Source organism: Poecilia reticulata, linkage group LG20, assembly GCF_000633615.1.
Source record: "Poecilia reticulata strain Guanapo linkage group LG20, Guppy_female_1.0+MT, whole genome shotgun sequence".
Taxonomy (NCBI): Eukaryota; Metazoa; Chordata; class Actinopteri; order Cyprinodontiformes; family Poeciliidae; genus Poecilia; species Poecilia reticulata.
Window position 1 is genome coordinate 2,185,610 of NC_024350.1, and position 10,921 is coordinate 2,196,530.

The following is a 10,921-nucleotide window of genomic DNA, read 5'->3' on the forward strand; positions in this document are numbered from 1 at the left end:
TAATATGATTTTTTTCTTTTTTTTTATTCTTTTTTTTCTCCCACTGCTTTTGGCTGGGATGACGATCCGGCATTGTGTTGACTTCTTTTGCGGTCCGTCTAAGTTTCATAAATGATTAAAAACACTGGGCCGCGAGCTGCTCATAAATAAACAGCAGGACTGAACAGCCTTCTCACGGACAGGAAAAACTGACATGCTGTCAAATAATACCACTGAGTGGAGGCTAATCCAGCGTAAAAGCATTTTTATTCAGGAGCAGCCTGATTGGAAATCATGCATATGTGCTACGGGTTAGAGACAGGGGGAGCGTACAAACAACTCTCTTCGTTTTTCTTTATTATTATTCTTCCTACCTGTGAACACAGTAGGAATAAAAATGAGTGTTTGCCTGAAACCATGCAGCCATTTTCAGTGAGTAAAATGTCACACATACGGTCAGCGGACAGCAAAAACCAGAGCACAACAGCAAAATGCTCCCGGTTCTCTCATTACCTCGAGGCGATGTTATGATTGGAGGCCTTTGGTCGGTCCCTGAGCGAGTTGAGAGGTCACACCATCCACATGTGGACCTTTTTTTTAAATTTTTTTTTCTTCTTCCCAGGCATTCACCCCCAAATGAGAGCTGAGGTGCCACCGGACGACCCTCCATCTCAATCTTGCAGCCTAATGAAAAGTCCGAGGCCAGCCGCCCCTGCACATGCTGAACCTTTGGCTTCGGGAATCGCATCTCGGCCAATTTGCACCCTTGCTTGTATTTTGCTCCGCGCTCCTGCCCCTGAAAACCCCAGAGGTCAAGGGTTTGGAAGCAGTTTGCTGCTTCAAACCACATCACTAATGGCTAGAAATAACTGCGATGTTTTCAGACTTGCAGGTTTGCTAATTGCATGCATTTTTTCCGTGTGAATGGCCGGAGAGGTACATTGATGAAAAATACAAAAAACATCATGGTTAAGTGTCCTTTGCAGGTAAGATTCTTTTCATCGCAAAACAAATAAGATGAACACATGTTGAAAATGTTTAATACATTGGACGATGGGTTAGAGAGAGGTGCAAAACACACGGTTAAGATGCTCTCCATAACCATCTATGGAAAACAGTTTTACAGTAGGATAAAACCTTCTTCGTAAGCACGTTTTCGTTGACCTTGAAATTACGAAAATAAATTTGCTTATTGGAAACATGGCAATTTCAAAAAATCTCATTGTATTGAAATAGATGTATTTTGCAGAACGGTAATGGAAGGACTTTTCTAGCAACAAGCTAGCCAATTGATCAACAGTCTGATGTTAGTACGTGCAAAACCCACGAAGAAGACAACGTCCTGTTGTCGTCTTCATGGTTTGTAGTTTGTCTTGTTTGGACAATGTGCAGCTGGCTCCCCTCGCATTGCACCAATCATAAAAGGTTTTGTGTCACTGCATTGTGTTGAGTCTATAACTCTTCTGTAAAATCTCTGACTACACTTTCTCCAAAATGATGCATACGTAGCCACTCCCAAGTATAAGCGGTTTGTCACTCCACCTGACTAAGATGCTAACGTTTCCTCGGATGACTGATGTATGATAAGTACTAGCGCCATGGATAAATTTTGAATATAGCTCATGTAACTGTTTTACCATTGACGCTGCCTTAATTTTAATGACTTGTTGCATGAAGAAGCTTTTCACGCGTGATTTTAGTGGAAACACTGCAATTGCAAAATTGTGTTTTTTGGCATTAGCAGAATACAGACGAAGGCATGCGCACATTTGTAATGGAAACGGAGCTAGTGAGACAATGGAGTTTTTCAGCACCATCAATAAAAAAAGTATGCATGTCTTTTAGTTTGCTTAGGTGTTGTGTTGGTAAAGCTCCTGTTTAGTCTTTATGTTGTTTCCTTGTGTATTGCTCAGGTGTAATGAGCAGGAATTTCCATCGTCGTTCTCTTCCTTGTGGCTGGCCGCTGTAACCTGACGTTCTCTTTTTCTCTTTTTGATTCACCGTATCACTTTAACCAGACTTCTGACACAAATTGGGATATTATGACAAAAACCACAAGGGGTGAGTGCTGTGTTTAAACACTGGCTGGTTTCCCCCCGCTCATCCGTCCTGTCCTTCTGCCGCTCCTTTGGTTTTTGGGGGGTTTTTTTTACCCATTGTGCCATGGCCCCGAACCAGCTGAATACATTTCTAAATGACAACTCAGAGCGTCTCTCTTAAGGGGGAACACAGAGTTGTGGATTTTCCTCACTTAACGTGGCATTGCTTTGCAGTCAAGTGGAGTGCAGAGAGATAGGTGGGGTCCAGAGAACAACAATGGGGGTTTGTCTGGGTCAAAAATCAGATTGTGAAGGACATTAGCAGTCAGCGGATTGATACCGGACCATTGATTCCTGACTCCTGTTTTCCTTTCTCCCAAACACGATCTGCATTGCAAATGCCAGCCCTGTCGCCTCGGCCTTTTCTGGAGTCAAGAAAAGATCGGAGGGGAGGAGGGGTGGACGGAGCGGGAGGGGGAATCAGGAGTTCCCACAACACACAAGTCCCCGCTACACTCTGTAACCTCACACTGCTCTCCAATAAAAAAGAAAAAAAAACCAATGCACCACTCCGCCTTCCTCGAGTCGTAGCCCTTGTCCCAGGATCCCACCACAGCTGCCTTTGCCGTCTCCTAGGACCGCTCCTCGCCATTGAGTGAAAGCACAACAGGCTCATTGTTCGGAGGGGAGGAGGCTTTGGACAACTCTACCGCTGCTAGGTGTATTGTTTCACCTAACAAGCCCCAGAAGATCTAAGAGGGAACCGCTCCAGCCAAGTGGGGAAAGTTTAGTCTTTTTTTAAAAAGCTGAGTAATGAGGCTGCTCCTTTTTGGCTCCTGTAGAGCTGCTAAAGTCACACTCACTCACACCCATTTTTTTTCCCTTCTAAATTATCACGTAACCATCTGGTTGAATTCGTTCTCCTTCTACTTGGTTCTTAACAACTTAATGTTTTCCAAACAGCAGGAGTCTCACTTCATGGGTTACCTGTGAAGGGGGATTTTCGCAAAATCAAGAATAAAGTCATTCTGTTTGAGTTCAGCATTTTTCCAAGGCCTTCCGGCTGCATTTGTTAGATCTTACGATGACGTATCGGAGTCATTAGGAACAAAGATAAAGGAGGAGTACATTTCTGCCAATAAACTCAAAGGTTGAGAATAATTTCAGAAATGTAGAAAAATAATGACATTTTTGAGCTTTTAAAGAGAAAAATTGGTGAGAAAGTATCAGAAATTTTGAGATCGAGTTGAGAAAATAAAAATAAAAAAACAGGGAAATCTTTGCACCCCAAAAGTACAAAGATAGCAGAAAAAAAAACTCAGAATTTTTTAGATCAATCTCAAAAATTTTCTAGAAAATCTTTTGAGTTCCAAAAGTTGAAAATTTGCTTTTTAAACCCAGAATTTTTCTAGAAGTTTTCTTTCTAAATAGTTTAAGATTAACCTCAAAATGTCCCAAAAACTTTCTAGCAGATTTTTGACTTTTTTTTATTTTTTTAAGTTTTTAAATAAATGTTCTGAGTTTTTGGTGGGAATTTACTCCCCTTTTTTCTATCTACAAAGGTCCTAAAAAGTCACTGTATGACTTTAAACATCGCCAGATTAATCTAATATTTACCTGACTACATTTCTCTGCTTTGACTAATTTCTGAAAGAACAAAATCATGAGCAAAGCACCACATTTTGATCAATACGGTTCACAGAGATGGAGCTATATAGAGATACTGAGACCACGATTTAGACCAAAAGTCTCACAAATTGAAGGCAGAGTAAATAAATTCAGGATGGGCCGACCATGAACACCGCGAGCGTTCCAGTTAATAACGTTCCGCCGCCTCACAGAGACGGTGGAAGTGATATGCAAATGGCTCTTCACACACACCGAGCGTGTCCCCCAATTACAGGCTCTCATGTCGCTACTGGCCACCTCTGCGCAATTAGGCCCCCCTGTGCACTCTGCCGCCGAGACGCGTTAGCGCCGTCCAGAGGCGCGTTAGCATTGCAAATCAAACAAGGCGACGTTTCCAGGGGTGTCATTATAAATTAGTGTTGCATGATCGCCACAAATTGCCGTTCCCTCTCAAACCTGAATCCCCCAGATGAGTTGGCTTACTCCCCAGGAAATACTATTTATTTCAGCAAACGGGAGCAATGAGAGCGGGTAGACCCATGCATGACAAGTATTTGTCTAGCAGGCACATGGGTACATGGGAGTGAAAGAAACTATTTAAATGTTGGTCCAAAAGAAGCGGCTTGTGTGCAAATATGATTTGTCACATTTGGCTGCTCTTATGCGTTATCAACCTTCTTTGCCAGCACTCTTTCTCAAATATCATACTCCACCTGCAGCTGTGAAATGGAAATCGGCAAACCCTGGGACTGCTTAATCTTGGTTTCAGCTAACTAGAGGGGTTTGGTGGAGAGTATTCAGCTATCAGGGGCTAACCAGCTGAAATCTAGCACTAGCTATGCTACCTTAGCTGTGTTTCTATTACAAATGTGCGTAAAACTTTAACTATTTTCCGATAATGTTGAAAAAACACAATTTTGTAATTACTGTTTCCATTAAATAAGAAACGTAATTAAATCACACATGAATAAGTTTGTTTGCAATAAATTATGAAAAAACAAACTCCTACCACTTCCTGTTATCATCTTCTTTGTGGTTTGCGCCTGTGGCAACATCCTGCTTTTGACCAAGTGACAGGTCAGGTACAAGTATAAAATATTAGGTATGAACATTTAAAAACTGACATAGGTGGACGACAGACAATCTTATTAAATTTAGTTTTAGTGCCCTTTAAATAAAGTTCAACCAATGACTGGGTTTGCAAATTAGCCAGTGGCTAGAAAACCTACGTACAAAACAGTTGCATTGTTTTTAACATGTAATATTGTTTACTATGGAGTTCTTGATGAAATAAACAGGAACTGAACCACACACCAGCTGTGTCTCTGTTGACCATAAAGTTGCACAAATTGGAATTATGAAAATAAGTTCACTTACGGAAACACAGCGATTTAAAATAAAGAATTTTTTGTTTTAAAAAAATGCATAATTGCATTTTTTTATGACATCAGCAGAATATCGACAGTTTTTGTAACGGAAACGCAGCTACTATGTGTAGAGCAGAAGTCCATGAAGGCCATCTGCTGTGCAAAACGAAAACTGACCAAACTATTGGTGCATCTCTAAATATCTAATGAGTGTTTGGATGATGCTAGCATATCTGACTCTTAGTTCTTAGTTATGCTAACTATTGCCTTTTTGCTGTGTCCACATTTCTGTTTAGTTAGTTCTTGCGTCTATTCTTGAAGTGTCTGATGTTTGCCTTCTTAATCAAAAGCTTTGTCTCAGTGCAGACCTAACTCTAACCTTGAGGCTGCCGATCTCAAGGCCACTGCAATGGATATCGAAGCTGTGTTTGCAGCAAACACTGATTTAAATTCATTAACCCTCCCACAAACACTCCCAAAGTTTGTCTCTGGGGCCAGGCGCTGCAACTGAAGGAGAGAGCTGGACAATGAGTCACACAGAACTTAATGGAAATCCCTGTTTTTATAGATAATTGGAGCGATGGTGCCTAGGGGGAGCAGGCTCACCTTAACCATGTAGGAGGACAGAAACCTGACGTCAGTTTGAATTTTGTTTTTAGTTTTTGGTTTATACTCATGCTGTTTGATTCAGGTATTTGTTTTAAAAGGGATGCTGTTTATGAAGAATCGAGTTCTGTCATTAGTTCATAGAACATATCGTCACCTTCCTAATATTTTTTGGCAAATAATTTTTTTACAAGTGATTTTATTTTTCTGCCAAAATCACTTGATGAAAAAAAAAAAAAGACTTTGGCCATTATTTTAGGAAGGTGACTACTAACTTTAAGCGTTCCTGCTGATGCTTAACAAGTACTTTTGGTAAGCTTATGTTGAGATTTAATTTTCCTTCGCTAAAATAAGGGATAGTATTTATAATTTCAAAATGGAATCAGCATTTTTTTTATTTATCTATAAACGGTGCACAATCATCTTGAAAAAATAAATTCTGGCATTACATGTTTTGTACGTATCTACAAAACATGTTAACAATTAAATTATCCCTAGTTATGTTGGGGCTAACTTAATTTGCTTAATTTACATTCCTGACCGTTGCCTCGATACGAAATTCTCTGGCTAAATTTCAACCGGGCCAATCAGCGAACAGAAGAAGAAGTTGTGAACAACGGCGTCGACTTTCTGTGCTGTTTTAGAATTGACCTGCTGCATGTTGTTGTTGACAGCCGGACATTTTGCGCATGCGCACAACACTGGAGGACAAAAAGACTACTCTTTTACAGACCATCTTATTTATTTTGGATATTTAAGATGTCTTCCACTTCCAGAGCTAAACATTCATTAGAATTTAAAGTTCTTTGATCTTTGAGAGCGTGTTCTTGCATTGTTATGCCACTACCATTATGTTGCTCGAAAATGGTCTCAAAACTACAACGGCATCGTTTATCGCGATAACTCCTGAGACAATTTTATCTTGTACCTACTTATACTTTCTTCTTAGGAATTGGTTACCTAAGAAAAATGTTATAATTACAGCTGCGTATCGGAGTAGAATCCAGTCTGGAGTGGAGCGGCCAGTGGCACTGTGGGAGTTCGTCTAGGTGCGGAGGGATTTTCTTTTTCGTTTTTGATATAAGTTGATTATTTGAAGAGACCCTTCCTGAGATGCCAAAGTGGCAGAGGAAAATGATTTTTACATCCATGCAAAGAGGCTGGTGTAGAGCAACAGCAGGGGGGCCGAAGGCATGCAGAGAGGAAGATTTATGAATATGTTTGTCTCAGACTCTTCCCTCTCCTCTTATTTTTGGGGCCCAGGTTACAGACGTCTGGGAGAGGGAAGAGAAGTTTTCCGCGCCGACATTTTTCAGAATATTTAAAGTGGACACGCTGAATCGGCTGAGATGAAAACCGTCTAATGGTGGAGGAAAGTTGTTTCTCTGTCAGATGCGTGTCACACAATCACCGGCCAAAGAGAAATTTGAGGAGTTTCTCTGATCGATCTCATAACTCTAAAGAATTGAATTAATGTATTTCTGCATAATGTTGAGAGACCAGCAGCATTCAGATGTAATCTTCATATGATATGTATTCTTTATAAGACTTTGACACCTGGTCATTCTGAGCTTTCAATCACCGGGCCCCTGGGAGTTTTGGGTATCGGCTCTTTGAAGCCATAGAAAGGAAGGAACAATGTGAGGTAAAAAACAGAGTTGGAATCTTGGGGAATTTGTGCGTTCAATCACAAAAGTTAGGTCAGTACAATGTACAGTGTCTTCCAAATGTATTCATACTCTTAAAGCAATGGAAGCTGTTGTGGATTGCGTGTTTCCCTTAAAGGTTTGAATGCAGAGGTGCTAATTTAGCTAAACCGTTTAGGTTAGTGTGCACAGGACCTTAATTAAGACCTCTAAATGGGGTTTAGACACATTTAAATTAAATTTAAACATCAGTATCTCGACTCCCTTCCAAACATTTTGTTAGCTTTAGCTTAAGTTTCAGGGCCAATTGATCAGTAGCCGTGTTTATATTAGAGATATCTGCAAATTTTCTTGACATACTGCTGACTTAAAGAAGCTACACAGCTACACATTGTCCGAAAAAAACCCCCAAACAAACCATCATCCTTCTACCACTTCCTGTCGTCTTTTTCGTTGTTTCCACCAGTAGTAACATCTGGCTGTTGACCATGTTACTCGTAAAATGTGAAAAAAGTGTTTGCATTACACTTTTGCAAAATACATCTGCTTCGGTACAGCTGAAAAGCGCAAAACTGTTTTATGGAAAACGGGAGTTTTTCAAAAGTGCCGTGTTTCAATTGAGTGAATTTATTTCTGTACTTTCAATTTGTACAATTTTTTGATTAATGAAAATGCAGCTAATGTTGTGAGAACGCTAACTCTATAGAACTGAAAGTTTGATTGGTTCGTTGAAATAATGATTTGACAGATATTATGGTTGCTGTTAAGTAAGACTTGCACTGATTATGTGGAAAAGTTTTCTGGAACACATACTTCAGTACAGATGGGAAATATATTTAATGGTTTTAGCAAGATGACGTTGCAAACAACACAGTATTAACCAGCATTTAAACCCTTAAAGAAATCCTACTTTACATTCGGGAAACAAAGACAACTTGAAATTCTCCTCATTGTCCTCTTTCTTGTTGATCATCAGAGAATACCTGCATAGAAAGGAAGAAAGAAAGAATACCAAAAATAAATGTAATCAGCAAGTCAAAACTGTTGTCATAAATGGATAAAAATAACCTGTGCTTTCATTTTCCTGAAAAGAACTCCTGCAGTGCTTTAGATTATACCAGAAGTCTCAGACGCAAAGGTGGAATGATCAGAATACAGACAGAAACAAAGTTTAGAGGCAATATTTAGTAGAAAGAGAAAAGAAAGTACACATAAGTTAACCTGGGGCAAAATCCTCAGACTTAAAAGCACAACAGCAACAAAAGTAGAGATGAACTCAGGCAAAACAGCTGAGTTCTAACTTCAACACACACATGGCACAGGCGACATATTTGTTCAGAAATCGTTTATTACACAATGCCTCTCCATGTGAAAAATTGTAAATAGGAAAGTGTCAAAAACTGAGTGCAATTTTGACACTTTATTAAAGTAAATAAAGTGTCAATGTGTCATAATTAACAATCAATTAGTCATGATTGTGCTCCCGTAGCTGTTGGTTAGCTTCAATCTGCTGCTACAACTCAACACTAATTCTGTAAAAATAAACGCTATGCTGATGGCGGGTTGTCACCAACAACACAAAGCTTTATTGTTTATTGCTAAACACACACAGTTTTAGTGTTCAATTAACTAACATTTTGCATGTTTCTTCCCGAGAACTCTTGTTGGAGTGGTTAGCCAATGTTAACGTGAGAAATGCTAACGTTTGCCAATGAGAAACTAGGAGATGATTGTAGTTTGTTTCGAGGTAGAGAGCATATCTACCAAAGTAATAGTACCTCCTTTAAGTCTGGAGTGAAAACACTGTATAGCTGCAGTGGAGGGTTTTCATCAAGTGTAAAAGTATTTTTTTTAAGAATAACTAACAAATAATTCACAAAACGGTATCCAGGCTTTAACATACCCAAGCCCAGGTTCAGTTACACATATGCAATGCATGAATAACTGCATAAACAATTTCTATGGAGCTGTCTAACATCTTTATACAGTTATCTAGGCCAGATGTTGTCTGTCTTCAGATTTGTTCACGTTCTGTATATTCCCCAGACTGTCATCTCAACTGACATAATGATTTGCACAGATAGTTTGAATACTTGAATGAAACAACAAATAATTCACCAACACAGGTAAATATGTCAGTACTTTACAATTTTGAATGATAAACAGTCTTATCATTTTACTGTACCTGTGTTTGAATGTCTCCTACTGATTTAATAGACATTGATAGGTTGTTTTAACAGCACATTGAACAAATTATTCTGGCCCTTTTTCTCCTAACCACCTCCTGGGTGCTGCCAGACGGCTTTCTTCCATCTTTGAAACACAACATTTACATTTATTTTTTATATTTTTAATGTTAAAGCTGCAGTATGTAACTTTTATGAAAATAAGTTGTTGTTTTTTTACATATTTGTTGAAACTGTCACTATGTTCTGACAGTATAGTATGAGACAGATAATCTGTGACAAAAAATCGAGCTCCTATGCCTTGTCCCAGTGCTCCCAGTACTAACTGCAGAAATACACGGCTCCCGGTCAGAAGCAACCAATCAGAGCCAGGAGGAGGATATTGGTGCTGTCAATCACCCTACACCTTCTTCCTGAAAGCATAGCCTGTTGGGAATGCTAGGGTAGTTGGCATTAAACAGTTTTCCTGCAACGGTAAGTTCTTTCTCCACCATTGGCACATTAAACAGCGTGTACATGAGGATGATTGGCAGCGCTAAGAACCTCCTCCTGGCTCTGATTGGTTGTTTTTGGTTGGGAGTGGTGCATTTCTTCAGACAGCAATACGAGCTCAGGGTGAAGGTGGAGGAGATTGATCTTTTCAGATTTTGTCTTTTGTTATAGCATCACAACATAGTGGCAGTTTTAACAAGAATTTTAAAAAGACATTTTTCATGAAAATGACATACTTCAGCTTTCACTGTTTGTTGGAATTTTATAAATCTCAGTTAAACATCAGTGCCTGATTTCTTTTTTTTTTTTAAATAATTACTGCATGAAGCAAGCGAGGTCAATCAAGATGTTTCACTTCCAACTGTAGGTATGCGGAGTATTGCTGAGCTATTGTGGTGCAGTAGGAGGTTTTATTTTCATGGCAGGGGCATGCAGTCTAAAGATGTGCCTACTACCCCTTCTGTCAATCACTCCAACAGAAAAACACCAGAGCAAATCTATAATTCAACTACATGGGAGCTCATACAATTCATAAGGGCTGCTGTTTTCTTATGTTTTCCACCTCTTTCTCTCTTTCCTGACCACCCATTCTACCCTCTTCTCAGTATCGCAGCAGGAAACTGAAGCATTCGCAGACCACAATCCAATTATCATCGACTTACCAAAAGTTGGGAAAAATAATTGGCAGACGGATTGAGACTGCGCCGAGCTGTCCTCAAATTTTCCTGTCGTCCTTACGTTTTCAGAAATGGTAACCGATGAGTTTTCCTGAGATATTACGCAAACTGGTGATGATGGTGCCCTGGTGCTGAAAAAGATGTAAAATAAAGTAGAACTGGTGACCTGTGAGACGGGACTGAAAAGCCACTTGTTGATTTGGATTTTTTTTTCATAGAGCGTAACCAGGGGTGAACGTAGTTTTAAATTCTTGGGGGTGCAAAAAAATTAAACGAAATAAACTAACATATATATATATA

At 39.5% G+C, this 10,921-nt stretch overlaps 1 long non-coding RNA gene across 1 annotated transcript in view; it reads left to right on the forward strand.

The window, feature by feature from the left end:
• Positions 1-10,921, forward strand: part of LOC103482251 (uncharacterized) — a 93,545-nt gene that overhangs the window by 49,350 nt on the left and 33,274 nt on the right. The gene's annotated exons all lie outside the window — the stretch shown is intronic.